This window comes from Musca vetustissima, unplaced genomic scaffold (assembly GCF_032173495.1).
Source record: "Musca vetustissima isolate MV318-11 ecotype Yass unplaced genomic scaffold, APGP_CSIRO_Mvet_v1 utg12994, whole genome shotgun sequence".
Lineage (NCBI taxonomy): Eukaryota > Metazoa > Arthropoda > Insecta > Diptera > Muscidae > Musca > Musca vetustissima.
Window position 1 is genome coordinate 1 of NW_026880276.1, and position 13,646 is coordinate 13,646.

Consider the following 13,646-nt stretch of genomic DNA (forward strand, 5'->3'; position numbering starts at 1 on the left):
AAAGAACAAAATATTTTCTATCAAAAAAGAGACACTTTTGGGCCTAACTTCAGGAAAACAGACAATCTTCAACAACTCTATAATAATGGATATTTTAAACAACAAAGGTACTCTTACCAAAATCAAAATTCCAATAATTCAGGAGCTAACTTCCAAAATTACAGACCAAATAATAATTTCAATAAATATCAAAATTCAGATTCAAACTCTAGAATGAGTAGATTTTCACATTCAAGTAGACCTGAACCAATGGATGTCGATTCTGGACACACTAACTTCAGATCTACAATAACTAGGAACACCAATACAACTTTCCGCGCACAAAATCCAAAATTCTCTCAACCGAAAAACAAAGAAATGTACAACATAAACTCTCAAAACGATCATGAAGAAATACAGGATAACAATGACGATACGATAGACGACTTACAAAATTTTTTACATTAATCTCCCAAAATCCACCGGATACGTAGAAATAAACAAACCGTATGGGAAATCACTAAAATGTTTAATTGATACTGGTGCATCAGCATCTTTTATAAATCCGGAATATAAGAAAAAATCATTAATCGATAGCCAACCAATCACTATTACTACAGTTCTAAACAAATATAAAATAACCAAACAAAAGCTATTATTCCCATATTCAAGGAATTTAAGAAATCTGGGAACTTAACGTTTCTAGTTTTTAGATTCCATAATTATTTTGACGGACTACTCGGGATAGACGCTTTAATACAACTAAAAGCTAACCTAGATTTACACAACTTAACATTAACAACACCGGAGACTACCTTGGTTCTAAAAATAAAACCTAATTTTACTTCAGACAAACACATAATTCCTCCTAGTTCCAAAGTCATTATTAAACTCCCCGTAGATATCCAAGACGGTGACATATACATAAACTCTACAAACTCTATACTTCCAAAAACTGGTTTATCGAAGTAGAAATCCAAAATAATTCAAACACAGAACAGATATTATTCTTAGACCAACCCATTTAAGTAGCACAATAATAATAACAATAACTGGAATTTGGAGAGTCCTTCAGAATCTTTTTCACCACCATTTCCGAATCAATTTGAATAAACCACTTAAATTCAGAAGAGGAAAAAAATATGAAATCATGCAAACAATATAACGATATCTTTTTTATAGAAGACCAAACACTATCTTTTACAAATGAAATAAAACATAGTATCACAACTACAGACAACAAACATTTCTCAAATAATAAATTATTCAAGGTGATACATTACACAGTAAAATTGACCGACGTAAGACATGACGACGAATAGGAAAACCTCATCAGAGAATACGACATATTCAAAACAATTAACCATTGTGAAAAATGCCAGACACTTAAATACATTAGAAGTCCTCCAAAGATTAAATATGAAATACCAGAAACACACAAAAACCACTTGACATAATACATATTGATCTTTATTCTATAAACAATTGCCATGTTTCTACAATATTAGATAAGTTTTCACGAACGCTATTCACTCTGCAACTAATCTTACACCTTACGAACTTTTTCATGGACGAACTTATAAATTTGACAGGGATGTTCAATTCAATAACGAACATGACTACTTACGTAAACATAATGAGTTTCAGGAAACACTTTACCCTTATATTAAAGAAAAACACAGAATCGACTTGAAAAACTAAATACAGCAGACATGAACCAGAAAATTTTGAAATCGACGAAGACATTTACAGAAAAGAATGCGGGAGAAATAACATGACACCAAGATTTTCAAAACACAAAATTCAAAATAACAATAGAGTAACAATAATTACAACAAGAAATCAAAAAATACATAAATCTAGATTAAAAACTAAAAAGAAAATGTATTTTTTTTTTAGATTTCCGTTAGTACTGACCCAACTTATAGAAATATTACCTATCAGACCGGACCAAGCGATAGTGCAGGTAAATCTCGGACAAGCAAGAATCATCGAAAATTACAAAAATCTCATTCACATCGTAAATTTAAAGGAATACGAAAGGAATATTGAAGAAATCGATCATGTGTTAGATATATTCCAAAAACGAGGAACGTTAACCGACTCCATTAAGATAACTAATCTCAAACTAAAAGAGTTACACAACAAACTAACTACCCTCACTCCTTCCAAAAGAACAAAGATAGGACTTATTAATGGACTAGGTACCGTCATAAAATTTATAACCGGAAACATGGACGCTCAGGACGCACAAGAACTAAATAAACAAATAAGAAAATTAGAAACAAATAAACAAAACATCAAAACCACCATTGAAAACCAGCATAACCTAAATACACAAATGATTGAACGGTTTCAAAATTTGACATCCCATATTAATACAGAACAAAGAAAAATCGAATCATATTTAGCACAATTATCACAAGAGGCCTCAAACAAAATTCGTAAAGAAGAAAACATCCTACACGAAATGCAATACTTAGAAGAAATAAATTACAATATCGATTTGCTTAGCGACCATTTAACTAACCTAGCCGAAGCTATAGTTTTAGCCAAATTAAATATCATTTCTAAATTGATTCTTGACCAAAATGAAATGAAATTCATTTACGATGTATTTACACAGCAGTCTATTGAGATTATCTCAGACGAACATGTCTATGAACTTCTTGGGCTTCAAGCTTATTACAATCATAGCAGCATAATATTCAACGTTAGAATACCTGTCCTTTCGAAAATGACATACCAATTCAGTCACATTATTCCTTTACCAATTAACTTTACCAAAATAATCGTAACACAACCATACATAGCCCACAACGAAAAGAGTGTTCAGTACTTTACAAAAGCCTGTCCCAGGATTGAAAGCACCTTTTATTGTCGCTCCCCGCTGTATAAAGAAGACGTGAGCAACTCATCCTGTGTTGGAAACCTGCTGAACCACAAACCCCCCAAATGCATATTTAACGATGCCGGACCAGTGGAGTCAATAATACCACTTGAAGAGAATTATATACTTTTTATTAATATTAAACATGCACTAATAAAATCTACTTGCAGTAAAAACCCCCATGAAGTAAAAGGAACTGCACTCCTGCGATACAAGTCATGCGAAGTCGTCATCAATGGAACTCCTTACTCGGACAACCATAGCATGTTCTGGGAACACACCCACATAGCACCACCAACATACTCCCAAATTGAAGAAGAGGCGACAATAGAAACTTTAAACTTGAGGAAGCTGGAAGAATTTTATGTCGAAAATAAGGAAGCTGTCCTAACTTTGGAAAACGAAACGGAAGACACTATGAAATTTACCCACTTGGCCCTATTAATCCTAGCAGTCATGATGATCATTCTATTCTTCTCAAGGAGAACAACACAAGCAACACCGAACGTCGTCGTTCCGGCCATACCAACCTCCAGTTCTTTATGGCCGTCACTCTACTCTAAGGGGGGAGGAGTTACGTTGGCCAACAACCCCACAGGCTGACGCAACATGCTGATACAACATATATTGTCCACACGCGTTTCACTCAGACATGCTGACACAACACACTCATACACAACAATTACCGTTCACACGCGTTTCACTCAAACATGCTGACACTACACTTCACACTCATACACAACAATTACCGATCATACGCTGACACAACATAATTGACACACGCCACACCAAAACTATATCATATTACACAAATCAATAACGTAATTAAAATAATTGTTTGTCTTTTGCATAAATACATATTTTGTAAATTAATTTTAGCATTCTTACAATAAACCGAAAAGAGGACAGAAGTCCCAACAAATCAATTTTTTTATTTGAATCAATGGAAACAAACTCGTAACTCGCGTTGATACCATCAGCTTGGTCTTCTCGCCATTTACTGCCAGACTCCTTCTCAATTGGTTCAAAGGCGGCTGTTAAGACCCCCAATGTTCAACCCATTGTGTCGATGTCATCGGCGAAGGCGAGTAACATGTGTTGTTTGGTGTTCAGTTCCCAGTAGAATGCTAAAAATGTCACACGACAAACTATCACCTTGCCTAAATCCTCGTTCTGTATTACAGAGCTCCGACCTTGTGCCTGTAAAAGTTATCCTGCATAGTCGTATTATTTTTGCAAGAATGCCGAACGCAAACATGACTTTAAATACCTCTGAACGGATAGCGCTGTCGAATGTCGCTTATAGTCGACGAAAGATAGAATGTGTCGATGTGCTTTTCGTTGGTCTTTTCCAGGATTGAGTTTCAAAATCTGGTCAATGGTGGACTTGAAGGCCTGGTATGGTACAATAATGTCATTGACCATTGGCTTCAGTCGTTCACACACAACGCTGTTAAGCACTTTATATGCGATGGGAAGGGAAGAGTTATTCCTCTACGGCACATATCGTCTTGTCTTAGGTAAGCCAGCTTAATCCCTTTATGTTTTGACATAACCCTCTTTTAATGGACCCATCTGATTGTAGGTATTTTGAAGGTTGTAGCGGCTCATACCCAAATGAATTGTGATTTGAAATTCCGAGTTCTGGGATGGAAAAAAACTTGTTCGAAGAGAGTTGAACATATATACGGTTTGAATTGACATAACCTCTATAAAGTATTTCAGGGAATAAAATATAAATTTTCTATATATTCCCCGGTTGACTTTATGCATATAAAAGTTTACCCTCACTGGCAAAAATCTGGGATCTCAATAAGTTATTACGATCCTGCCAGGAGTCGAACCTGGAATCTTCTGATCCGTAGTCAGACGCGTTATCCATTGCGCCACAGGACCTAACGGTAAACGAAAGCCAACAACAAGTTGTCTACTCTGCTGCATTTATACAGTTTGTTAAATAATTATTTGCATGTACAGGGCTTAAAATACATAGTTTAATCAAATTTATTAGTTCATCGTAATTTTATTTTTTCATATTGGATTATGAATTTCCTATATAAGCTTTGGCTTGTAATTTGAAATTTTTTGTAAATTAGGCTCTTTTTTCTATATTAATGAAAATAATTCAAAAGTTTTTATATTTATATAAATTTATCCATGTTTAATTTTTTTTGTTGTTTACTTATATAAATTTGTTGTTTACTTTTTATTATTGTTTTGAATTTTTAATAGAGGTTGACCACTGCAAGCCGTTGTTAATTTGTTAGCTAGCTGTCCACAGTTGATGAATTCAGGTCACTTGCAGTATTTGTCATAAATTTGTTTCTCGATCTGCATATGTGTGTGTGGTGGGCCAAACTATAAACTCACTTGTCACTTTATTGTCCTCAAAGTAATGGCCGTTTGTAATAATTTGCATAAAATACGATACGATATGCATTGAAAATAAATCTGTCTCAATAGAGAAAACAATTAAACGATAGTAGATCAAGTCAAGTCGAACGAACAGGAACACTTCAATGACGAAGAAAATTTCGGAATTAAAAATTAGAATCATGAAAAGAAGCCAGAGTAAGTCATCCCAAATATTTTAGGAATCAAAGTCCTACTGTTGCCGTTCTCTTTTAAGAGATAAGGGATGTAGTTTTTGATATTTAAACTGTTATTTCCATGTCGGAGCAATTTTTCTAGACAATCGCATTCGAAAAATAACCACGTCGAGTGTAGCATACCGTATGCAAATGTTTAGATTTCGAATGTTGATATGAAATATGTATGCATATATTAGCTATGGTTAAAATATATGCATATACTGTGGCAGACTAAATTTTTCTTCCTCAATTCAAAATTTACTAATATTAGTACTTTAAGTACACTAATGGTAAAAAAATCCAAAACGTCTCATTATTTAAACTCTTAACGCCAAAAGCTTTCCCAATACGAAGTGTTATTAGTATTGTTCACTTTAGTACTAATTATAACCACCTCCTGTTACAGCCTTAAAAATCGTACGTAACAATTTCAATGATTCTAGCTCTATTCGTCTAACTAATACCAACGTGAGTTATTTGAGGATATTTCGTGCAGTTTTACACTATCTGCGATCTCTTTCCAGGACCTTCAAAATAGTGAATGTCTGGAGGTACCGTTTTACCAAACCAAAGTAGATGTGGATTTTGGTTGGGTATTCATTTGAACATAAGGCAACAAAGACTTGTAATCGAAGACAAATTGTGAGCAAAAACTTCATATTCGGTAGTGCACCATAATTTGGTGTGTATTAAATTTGTCATTCCGTTTCAACCTCTCGAAACATCTGTCGGATATAAAGCACTTGTCTTCTACGTTTAAGATTTGGTATAGACTTCATATACCAATACCGACGAATTTTCGGTATTTAGAAGAATATAGACGTATTAGTAATTCGTCATTCCTGATTCTTGGAGCGTGGAGAGAATTCTCAATATAGAAATTTTTTTTGTATTTTTAGTATTTTGATTGCCATATGATTGGTTTTAAACCACAAAAAGGGTCAATATTGGTTTCAAGTTTTATCATATCCTCAATTTTAACACTAGATTGCCGAAGGCGGTCATTTTGACCGTTTTTCAATTTCAAATACAAAAATAACTGTGTATAAAATGACGCAGCTTTTTACAATTTGGTGACTTTTTTATAATAAAAGTAATTCTATGGGTACCAAAAGTCACCAAATTTAAAAAAAAAGTGGCATCATATACACAGTTATTTTTGTACTTGAAATTGAAAATCGGTCAAAATGACCGCCTTCGGCAATCTAGTGTTAAAGATCCTGGGCGATTTTGTTCAACCTGTGTAAGTTATTTAGTATTTCGACTTCTCACAGTATAACCTCCTAATAGCAATTTACCAATGCATATCCCCAACATAGAGGCTCCTGATTTGAGGTATTTATGAATGCCCATCCTATGGTGAAGTGCAAAAAAGTTTGGCTCGGCCGAACTTAGCGTCTTATACACTTAAGAAATGTGTCAGTCTTGGATCGTATCGAAAGGAACAAGTTCAAAGGAACTTTTCCAAAAAAAAAAAGGGAACTAACGGAACTAAGTCCAGTTCGTTCGTTAACTAGATCCTTTGGCTCCACACGTTTCTTAAGTTCGATCACTAATGGGCGATTGAACTAAAAGGAATTATGGAACTAAAATGATGACTTAGTTTTTTGGAGAGTGATCCGGAAATGATGAAACCGTTTCAGGAACGAAATTTCCGAACTCTAGTAATTTCAAAATCTCACATATATCTTTGATTTTCTTTCATTATACCCTACACAACTATGTTGTCAGGGTATTATAGCTTTGTGCAGCCCCAAAAGTTTGTAACGCTGCGAAATATTGCTCCTAGACCAACATTTAAGTATACCGATCGTCATATCTCGACTATCTGAGTCGATCTAGACAAGTGTGTCCGTCCGTCTGTCCATTATAATTTGTAAACACGATACAGGCCACAGTTATGGACCAATCTTCACGAAATTTTGCATGTAGGATAGGTTCTGGCCAACGAAGACCTCTATTGTTTTTGGGAAAGATCGGATAATATTTAGGGGATGAAATGGACCAAATACTATTTTTTTCGGTTTTTTTTTCGGTCAATATTTAGCGGGTCAAATGGACCCTGACTTTTGTGTGAAAAATGACAAAATTTGTATTCTATAGCGTATATATTTACCCCTGATGGACATAGACCCGAGAAGTTTATATTATATCCAAGAGGAGTGGTTGACCTTTAAATTAATACCAATTATATTGTTGTATGTGCTCGGATGTGGGAGTTACACCTAAATATTTACAGGTATCTCCGTATTCATATAATATTTAGTAACCCGTAATCACTCTAGAGAGCGGAACTATAGCGCTGATCGCTTTGAAATGTTCCATGAGGTTCCAGTTATGGTCAAGGACAACGCCTATAATTTTCGGTGATGATCAGATAATAATTTTGGAATGAAGTGGACCGAATACTTAATTTTTGTGTTATTTTCGAGTCGATCTATAGACCACAAATGAAAGCCGAACATCACAACACAACCCACGGTGAAGGGAATCTGGACAATAGCTGTACTGAATACTCGTAATATTCGGAAAATATGTCAGTGTGAGGAAGAGGTGCTGTTTACCTCTAATCGGTCAAGAGGGTGCAAATATCACGAAATATTGTCCAGGCCCGGAATAAACATCCGCAGAAAATTTGAGTTCCGTGGTAGTTGTGTAGGGTATCGTATGGTCGGCCCCGTCCGACTATACTGCTCCGCTCACTGGTTTTTGATATAAAAACACAATATTTACTTTTGCGTTTATGACTTGCATAACGTAGTACCCATTTTAATATTTCAACTAAACTAAAAAGTCCCCTTCAAAAGCGTATTCAATTGATCTATTGACATAAAACGCGTGAACTAACCACCAACAGCGTTTTCATATCGCAACAAATCTGATGTGAGTGAGCAAACAACAATGACGACTAATAGCTGTTGCAGTTCTTAATTTCAGAACATAGACTTGTTTTAGTAGCAGACAACTGGGCCTAAGATAAACCAGAAAAAAAAACAAACATATCTTCGTCCACATATATTCACTCGTATATTATAGCGTTATACGATGTTGACATCGTGATCGTTCTAAAGTGAATTGGCACGTCCAGTTGTTGCGATAACTTTTTTTAGTTGTAAAACAACAATTAAAATGTGTGATGGATCCGCTTGATTTTGTTGTAGTCGTTCGAAAGAGGTGGCAAACGTTCAGACGACTACTTTTCCGATTTTAATCAGTGGTTATGGCTGCAGTTAGTTGATTTGTATTATTAATAAGTTGTAACACATAACAAATTAATTAATAGTAACATATATTTGTTAACATGAAATTAATAAATAAGTATAATAATAAAAATTATATATGACAACAAAAATTCTTAAATTTGAATAAAAAAAGTAATTTTCGATCCTGCCAGGAGTCGAACCTGGAATCTTCTGATCCGTAGTCAGACGCGTTATCCATTGCGCCACAGGACCACATGATGCGCTATTTTTTCGTATTTTTTCTGTACTGAGTCATGGCTATACCCTCCAACATAAGGTATAGTGTATATTTAATATGTCTTTCCGTTTGCCACACTTCGAAATATTCCCGAAAAAGACACCCAAACAATATATCTATCTATGTCGATTTATGCATGTTAGTTTGCAGAAATAACTATAGAGTTCAAATTTTTTTGATAAAACATTGAAATTAAACATACATTTTTACTACTTCTAGGTATTCGGTATTGAAAATGGGTATTTGTTATAGGTCCACGTTTTGGTATAGTCTTCATATAACGGTACTCCCCATTACTCGGTATTTTGGACACGTTTTCACCAGAATTGGCTATAATTTTGATATTATTGGTTGTCAAATCTTGTTACCAAAAAATGTATGAGGGTCCAAAACGATAGACCTTTTTTCTAATGTCCCCCTGATGTTGGAGTGTCCGGCCGCTCATACATCCCTATAACAGGAAAACAAAGTCCCAATTTACCAACAAAATTATGACCAATTAGACAATCTACCTTTCTACTTAAACACTAGAATGGCTGCTAGGCCTCGAAATAAGAAACTCTTTTGATCTGGTAAGGTAGATCAGTGGATTCTGAGGTGGTCGAAAGCACCGAGAGGATTTCATCAGGTTTACCTTAGCTGTGGTGCTAAGAATCTTCCTATAAAAACGTAAAACTGGAATCTATCCATTCCAGGCACGAATGCACAGGTATCTCCTCGGCTCTAATTGAGTGAGAAGTGACGGAATGCTGAGAAATAGAATCTTACGGGAATCTGCCAACAGGGAGACACCACAGAGAGGGTTATTCTCTCCTATGTTGTGACTTGTGCTGATAAAAGAAGTTCGATAATCTCAAGATAAAGTTTGCTACCAATGGCCATGGTATAGTTTGTTAATAAGTGGTAAATTTCTGTCAAACATATCCAACATAATGCAGGGTGCTCTATTAGTTTTGTAGAACTGGATCACACCACGATGATAGAAATAGCTCCTCACTAGGAAACATAAGATCCCACCCACTTTGAATGGAGTAACCCTGTAAATTTTATAAGAAGCTAAATACCTCGGAACAGATATTGACCAGAAGTTGACGTGGAGAAGGAATATGGAGGAACGGCCTTAGAAGGTCTAATGGCGTTATGCAAGAGCTCCATAGAAAAAACTGGAGATTAAAACTGTAAGTCGTACACTGGCTGTGCGTCACGTCGATTCTCCCTATTATAACCTACTGATGTCTTGTCAGGTTTAAGACATTTAATAAGCGAATGCTCTCGTCCAAACTAAATAGAGTGGAGCAATCGGTATCGCTCCATCTACTATGCAGATGTCCAATGGACCAAACAGCCGATGGCTACTACTATATAGCCATCGGCTGTTTGGTACGTACGATATTGATAAAATAACATGATTGACAACACTCTTCCCCGGAGTAGATCGCATGTAAATACATAGTTTTAGCGATAATTTGTCCGACTCCTTATTGCTCTGTTCCATATTCTCTTTGGATACTCAGGACGAACACATGGGCCAAGCGTATTCCAGTGAACGTAGTTGCTAAATGATTGGAGGCCGAACATTCGAACCTAACATAACGTAGGTTCATGCTTTTGAAGGTTTTAGTCGAATTTTGCAACCGATGTGTCTGTAATTTGGCATTGCGGGTTTTTGATGCAGAAAATAGTCTATATTTGTTCATGTTTCGTAACAGCCATATAAAACTCCACTCCTATTTACGTATGGCGAAGATCCTAGCAGAATTCCCTAACCTAAGTGTAACTAATTTGGCATTTCGGTATTTCTCAAGAAAGAAAAATCCATTTGAACTTTACAATGTAGATTTTAGATAGAAAACAATTTAATGAATATTTTCATAATTTCATTCGTAGTTAATTTTTTTCGTATTGTATATGTATCTGACATTGAATATAAGTAAAAATCCGTATAACCATGAGAAAACCATTATTTTCCCCAAAAATTAAAACTTAATTAATATCACAATTATTTTCCTACATATATCCACTTTATCACTATTCGCGCTCATTTGTCCTCTCTCTCTCTCTCATTGAGTATTCCTGCTAAGAAAAAAACTGACCACCACAACCACCATTAATTGCTCGGCTGTGATTGTGACTATTTTGCATTCTATTGCTGCTTCTTACCGACCTCTGCATTGGTGTTACAAAATTCGCATATGTATTTTTCAAATGATTTCGAAGTTACGGATATTTACCGGGAAAATTGATCGACCCCGACTGATTATTACACCAACTAAATATTTTTTCTAGTTATAAATTCAATGTTACTAACAACATTTGAATAACACTGTTTGATTAAATTTGTAGTTCTATTGCCAAACTATTTACAAAAATCATGAAAATTTAAAAACTTGAATAACTTCATTTTAACAACTCGCACAACCTTAACATTGGCTTAATCTTAATCCATTTACCAGTCTACTACTATTCTAGTTTTTTTTTATTTCCACATTCAATATCACAGCGAGAGATCAAAAAAGAGAAATTATTGACCCAATTCTCAGCAGTTGTTGGCAATTTTATTTTAGCAATTTATTTTCCAATTACAACAAATTGCAACTAAGTTTTTATCCATCAATCATAATTTTCATTGGTTTTGTCGAACAAATTGAAAACAAACGAAATAAATAATGACAGTTCTATTGAAAGTGATATTTCTTCGTCGCATGAAATCGTAAATTTGCGGCAAAATACTAAACTACAGTTTATTAAAGAAATTGTTGTTTGCAACATAAATCATATTTCATATACCCTATACAAAATTACTGAACCTATTTTATATCAAAAAATTGTAGAATTGTAGAATTTGGTGACAAATACATTGTTAAAGCTAACAATGTTACATTCTAATTTTTTATTTATTTCTCTATACACATTTATCGATTTATTACTTAACTCTTCTGTAACACATGGTGTAGGGTATCGGGTAATTAGCCGCCTTAGATCTTATGTTCTCTTTTTTTATTTTTGAAAGAACGTGGCGCCATTGCGTGTACTTAATATTTGTTCGTCTGTTTTTGGAGCTGAGACATTTTCAAATAGCATTAGCACTTTTCATCTTAAGTCTTTCTTAATTTTCTTTCATTTGATACGCCTCGAGATGCATCTCTAGCCTCATAGCCAACAATCACTATCTGGATGATGAGTCGATGTGTACAATTCTCAGAGCAATGATAACAAATTGAATATGAATTAAATGATAAATTATTGTTTAAATTAGAAGAGATTCCTATCTATATTTGTATATACAAGAGTTGCGAAACGCCTGAACTTGCAATCTGGAAATTTTGGTAAAGAACCGAATATATTATACTATATTATACTGGATGCTTTAAAGATTATGGCTATACATGCTGATAGATAGTCTGCTACTTTTTCTAATAAAGCAGGGAAGCCGTTGGATCCTCGGAAATCATAAGCTTTTGTGGCATATTATTTTATTGTCTTCTTGTAAATTTTAATTGTCTTCTTGTAAAATTAAAAATATTATCTTATGTAAAATCAATAAATCTTGTGCAAAATTCGTATTTCTTCTTCTTCAAAATAAGAGTTTAATATATTTTTTAAATTTTGTTTTTGCAAAATAGTCAGGCTTAATCCCAGTTTGTTGTTTTTATAAAAAACAACTATTTATTAGTGGGAATGTATGGCATTGTCAGCCGAAGCATATGTAATATGTATGTAACCTTTAAAATGAATATACATATGACATACTATAAGCTTGATAAATATGTTTTATTACTGTTTTAATGGACGAACTCAAAAATATATAAAAAATGTTCAAAATTTAGATCAAAAGTTATTAAAACATAAAATGACTTAAATACAAAAATTAACATGGTGAAAAATACAGTTAATTTCGTAATCTTATTAGCCCATTTGAAATTTTGAGAAATCGAAGCCAAAAGTTGAAAACTCCTTTTTTACTCGAGTTTAATGGGCATGTTCAAAGGTGCCCCACCCATGGCATTTTACGGAAATTTAAAATAACTTTTTTGTAATAAATATATATGAAAGAAATTACATTAGTTATGTTTGAAATGATTTTTGGAATGCAAAAAATTTGTTTGACGAAAGAAAACTATCACAGGATTCTTCCTGCGCCCTTACAACCAAATGAATAAAAGTTTACAATGACACTGAGAAAACATGGTCACCCATGCACAATTTTTCGACAACTGAAAAAGCAAGCCGAAGTGGTTTACGCATATAGAGAACAAGATTGCCATATACAAAAATGTGGTTGCGGGTCGGAAAAAATATTAAACCAATATTTTATGAGCGCTGTTCAAAGGTGCCCCCCTCTCCCCTATATTTTGTGAAATATACGACAAAAAGTTATGCCCCGGGTGAGGCTCGAACTCACGACCTTAAGATTATGAGACTTACGCGCTGCCTACTGCGCCACCGAGGCTATGACAACGGTGTTCTTATTGTACTATAAAGCTCTGAGCATGCAGGAATATGTTAATATATTAAATCCATTCTATGTAGAACTTTTACAAGAAAGCTTTGGCATTTAATTCTATTAATATTTTTTATACACTCAAAGCTTTTACAGTGAAACAAATGAGGATAAATATTTACCATATGTTATTCGGACATAACCCTGGATTTAATTACTGTCCTGTGGAATATTTATTCCACATATAAAGATTCCACAGGACAGT

General features: G+C 34.2%; 3 non-coding genes across 3 annotated transcripts; all 3 read right to left on the reverse strand.

Annotated features, from left to right (window-relative positions):
- Positions 1 to 4,692: 4,692 nt before the first annotated feature.
- Trnar-acg (transfer RNA arginine (anticodon ACG)) lies at positions 4,693 to 4,765 on the reverse strand. The gene has a single exon. It is a non-coding gene; the product is annotated as a tRNA-Arg (tRNA).
- A 4,077-nt stretch (positions 4,766 to 8,842) lies between these two features.
- On the reverse strand, positions 8,843 to 8,915 carry Trnar-acg (transfer RNA arginine (anticodon ACG)). Its single transcript has one exon. It is a non-coding gene; the product is annotated as a tRNA-Arg (tRNA).
- A 4,402-nt stretch (positions 8,916 to 13,317) lies between these two features.
- Trnam-cau (transfer RNA methionine (anticodon CAU)) lies at positions 13,318 to 13,390 on the reverse strand. The gene has a single exon. It is a non-coding gene; the product is annotated as a tRNA-Met (tRNA).
- Between the last annotated feature and the right edge of the window lie 256 nt (positions 13,391 to 13,646).